General features: G+C 45.4%; 1 pseudogene; it reads right to left on the minus strand.

Moving 5' to 3' along the window:
- LOC146870988 (28S ribosomal RNA) overlaps positions 1–5,000 on the minus strand; it is a 12,433-nt pseudogene that overhangs the window by 3,430 nt on the left and 4,003 nt on the right.

A 5,000-nucleotide genomic window follows, 5' to 3' on the forward strand; every position in this document is an offset into this window, starting at 1 on the left:
TAATATGACCATGGCTGACAGAGTCAAAAGCTTTTGTATATTCAATATTCAATATTCAAAATAATCTTTATTTCGGTCATAGACCATAAAAGATAAGCAATCCACAAAGACATACAATTATACAAAAAGAAGAAAAGGGAATTGCAGTTCATAAAAAGTAAGTACAATAAAGATTAGATTAATTGGCAGTTAATTCATTAAAACAGTAGATAAAAGATTAAAAGATTAAAATATTATAAAAACAGTAAGAAATAGCATCAATGAGTGTTGATTTATTCCAGGGGATTAGACAATAAAAGGGAACTTCTCCTTCGCCACACAGCATACCAGAAACGTGATACCGAAAAAACTATAGGTAATGCAGTGTCTGTCTTCAGAATTCTGTAGGCAACTTTACAATGTGTAGTCCCCAAATTCCTACAGAGTTGAAGGAGCCAACGTTTTCTGATAGGTTTATATGTGGGGCAAAAAAAGAGGACATGTAAGTCACTTTCACTAGAAGCCCCACAGGTTGGGCAGTCAGAAGGATTATTTATCGACCATTTTCCTGTGAATGCTCTCAGGGGCAATGTTCCATACCTGAATTGCATATATAATTTCCTAGAGGCGTTAGGCTCCATCAGGTCTAAAACTGGCTCTATTTTGAAGTCTTCTTTAGTATTAAAGAAGTCCATGGTCAGTGAGCCTAATTTGTTATTGGTTAGCATCATGTTTTTGTTATTTAACCAAAAAGCGTTTGCCAATTCAGCTCTAGAGAGTGTAGGGGCGTTTATTTCAGGATGGTGCCATAGAGCAGGAAACCCTAATCTAATGAGCTCCCTTTTTATATAAAGTAACCACGGTATATTATCTATACCACGGGGGGTCAATAGCGATTTTAAGTCGTTTTGATAATCCTCTAACTCTGGTGTTGCCCACAGCCTGCGCCAATACAATAGTGGCCTTAAAGCAATTTCGTCTTGGATAGACCTTACTCCCAGGTCCATTCTGAGTGGTATAAGGGGAGTGCTGGGTGGTAGGGACAATAACGACCTTAGGAACTGGTTCTCAGATCTGCCAATGTCTCCGGTTAGACAGTGCCCCCATAGTTCAACCCCATAAAGAGATGCAGCCCGTGCTTGTACTTTATATATCTCAATGATAGGTGCTATCGGTTTTGAGATGGAAGCTCTGTATAATTTAAGGATCCCACCGCAAGTCTGCGTGAGTCGTACTTTAGCTTTTGCTAGCTGGGGACCCCATTCCATCCTATCCGAAAGGGTGACACCGAGATATTCAAAGACTGAAACCCTATCCAGAGTAACACCATTGAGAGAAGGGTTAGGACCATTTTTTTTGGGCGGGTTGCAAATCATGAATTTTGTTTTTGAGGAATTGACCTCAAGGCCTCTCTGGGAACAAAATTCAGAGAAACTATTGATGGCACGTTGAATCCCCATAGGGGATTTAGACACCAGAAGGGTATCATCAGCAAACATTAGTGCGACCACCTGCTCGTTGTTAAGTTTGGGGGCATCGATGTCCTTGACTCCCCTCAGGTGGGACACTAATGCATTAGTATAGAGAGAAAATAGGGTTGGGGCCAGGACGCATCCCTGTCTAACTCCACGGTTAACAGGGAACTTTGGGGTCAGATTGCCCCACTTACCGCACCTAACTTGGGCGAAATTATCATTATGGAGCCGTTTTATAATCCCCAAAAGGCAGGCAGGCATCCCCATCTCAGTCAGGACCGCCCACAAAGTTTGCCGAGGGACTAAGTCAAAAGCTGCTTTGAGATCGACGAAGATAAGGTAGAGGCTACCACCCTCTACCCTCATGGTTTTCCAATAAAGAAGGGGGAAATTAAAGAGAAAAAGAGGAAGAAAGTAGTGGTCTGAGCTCGGAAGCCGGAGTCGCCGTGCCCGGAAGAGCAGCGGCACCCAGAAAGCACCGGCCAGCGTACCTCCTCTCTGTGGATGCCTCTGGCGAGAGAACACTGCACGGCTCACCTGTGGCGAGTAGCCATGCAGGCAGGCCCATCCACGCTCTGAAGCTGCCTCGGGAAGCACGGGGGTCGGTAGAAGCACCTCACTAGTGAGAGGTTCCTCGCGGTACCGAGGAACGATGGCACTTAAAAACTTTTCCTCGAGTGGTGCGGCTTTCCCCTAAAAGTGACGATTCGTGCAGTGCGCATTTGGGAAGCGCTCAGGGAAGATAGGATTTGACGCGTCCATGTTCAACAGTTCATCACTTGTGGACTGTGTATAGTTGCGTTTGTAGGCTCTATACCAGTAATCTGCGTACAGAGGTACGAATTTTACTCTTTGATGGAGGCTTTTGTAGTGACATTAAACTCTGCACCCTTTCTTTGAGGTGGCGCGGAAGGGACGAGCCCCGTCCGCTTCCCTGGTACAACATCCACACTTCTAATTTTTTGACCAAGAGTAACATTTTGGGAGCTTTATGGGGAACATCGCCCAATGGTGGAGATGCCGCGGAAGGAGCTGCCTTTGCCAGAGGGTTGGGAAGAAGCCGTGGACTTTGACGGGAAGGTGTATTACATCGACCACGCCAGCAAAACTACCAGCTGGATCGACCCGAGAGACAGATACACCAAGCCGCTCACCTTTGCTGACTGCATAGGTGATGAGTTGCCTTTGGGATGGGAGGAGGCCTACGACCCTCAAGTTGGTGTTTATTACATTGATCACAACACTGGAACCACGCAACTGGAAGATCATAGGGAGCTATGGCGGCGAGAACAGGAGCGTATGCTCAAGGACTACTTGGTTCTGGCACAAGATGCTCTGGTTGCTCAGAAAGAGATCTATGAGGTGAAACAACAGAGGCTTGAGTTGGCCCAACAGGAATATCGGCAGCTTAATGATGCTTGGAATCACAAACTGGGGTCACAAACCAGCTTGGCATCTGGATCTTCCTCTAGCTCCAAATATGATCCTGAAATTCTTAAGGCAGAAATTGCTACAACTAAATCCAGGGTTAATAAACTCAAGAGAGAAGTTGTTTACATGCGGCAGGATCTACTGTACAAAGAAAACGGCTATCAAACACTGAAGGAAATTGATCTGAAAATGTCTGGTGCCCATGGTGGATACAAACTTGATGAAGCGCAAAGCATTCTGAACGAAATGAGGGAGATAAAAAAAGCATATCACATAAAGAGGGGGGGACCGGGAGCGTAATTAGAAAATAGGTCCAGTACCCGTGCTCCCTCAGAATCACATGTATATTTTGAGAGGGTAGCTGTTCCTAAAGCCAAAATAAGGTAGACTGTGTGTGCTCTCAAGATGTGGTTGGTAGGATGGAGTGTGGGGAATTTCTCCTTTTGTATATAGTGCCCTCACACACCCTTTTGAGTGTCTTGCTTCATCATGGGGCGTTGCTCCTCGTGGGGGTGGCGCTGCAGTCCCCCACGGGCCCCGCAAGAGGGCTCTTTGTCGGAGATCTTTTGGTTGGAGACGCCGCAGTTGTGCATGGGGGTGTGTGGGCCTATCTGAAGGGAGGTGGGTGGTGCGTTAAAAATTACTGGATAGAGTCCAAGACCTTTATTCACGGCTCTACCTAGCAAAAGTTAAAATTTATAATCCTGGAGCTCCTCTTGGAGAAAAGAATAGAGAGGGCAGATGTGAAAAATAACTGCTGCTCTCAGGATAGTGAGTGGGAGTCCTACTGATGGGGGGTCAACATGTTTCGCGCTTAAGGGTGGGTCCTTAAGGGATCCTGTTTTTGATTATTCACATTTCTTCCACTCACTTTTTATTCTTGGTCCTGACGAAGCGCATTGGGATCCCTTAAGGACCCACCCTTAAGCGCGAAACATGTTGACCCCCCATCAGTAGGACTCCCACTCACTATCCTGAGAGCAGCAGTTATTTTTCACATCTGCCCTCTCTATTCTTTTCTCCAAGAGGAGCTCCAGGATTATAAATTTTAACTTTTGCTAGGTAGAGCCGTGAATAAAGGTCTTGGACTCTATCCAGTAATTTTTAACGCACCACCCACCTCCCTTCAGATAGGCCCACACACCCCCATGCACAACTGCGGCGTCTCCAACCAAAAGATCTCCGACAAAGAGCCCTCTTGCGGGGCCCGTGGGGGACTGCAGCGCCACCCCCACGAGGAGCAACGCCCCATGATGAAGCAAGACACTCGAAAGGGTGTGTGAGGGCACTATATACAAAAGGAGAAATTCCCCACACTCCATCCTACCAACCACATCTTGAGAGTACACACAGTCTACCCTATTTTGGCTTTAGGAACAGCTGTCCTCTCAAAATATACACAGATAAAAAAAGCAATCAGTTCTGGTGAGAAGGAGAAACGTGGTCTCATGCAGAGCCTTGCCAAGTTGAAGAATGACTTCCATATTGACAAAGGATCTCAGTCGGATCTCTGGGCCAGCAACACTTCCTTGGCAAAGTTCCAACCTTTCCTTATCAAGACAGTACCTGGATGTGAGCTCCCAAACTGACGGTTTAGGAAATTTTGTTACCAGCAGTAATAATCAGCTGGCTGAGAAAGTCAGATTACGCCTTCGGTACGAGGAAGCAAAAAGAAGGATTGCTTTTATCAAGATACAACTTTCCAAGCTGGACAGTGAAGCCTGGCCAGGGGTGCTGGATTCGGAGAGGGATAGACTGATAAAAAAAAAAAAAGCTTTTGAGATATCTACGAACACCACTGCCAACGAGCTTCTGTTCTTTCGTGCCCCTTTTATAATGTTTTGGAGAAGAGTCAGATTTTCGAGACAACCTCTCACCTTCATGAAGCCTTTTTGTCTCGTATTTATTTCAACGAAAAATGTGAGTCTTTTAGTTAATATTTTCGTGAACAACTTCATGAATGCCGTACCGATGGTAATTGGATGCCAATTACTTATCTTTTTGAGTTCGCTAATCGGTACATTCTTAGGTATTAGTATTGACTGGTTCTTCTTAATACTGTCTGGTACTCTTCTCATCAATAACCAAGATGATAAGATTCTGGGTAGCAGTCTT

The sequence above is a fragment of the Triturus cristatus genome, chromosome 1_1 (genome assembly GCF_964204655.1).
Source record: "Triturus cristatus chromosome 1_1, aTriCri1.1, whole genome shotgun sequence".
Lineage (NCBI taxonomy): Eukaryota > Metazoa > Chordata > Amphibia > Caudata > Salamandridae > Triturus > Triturus cristatus.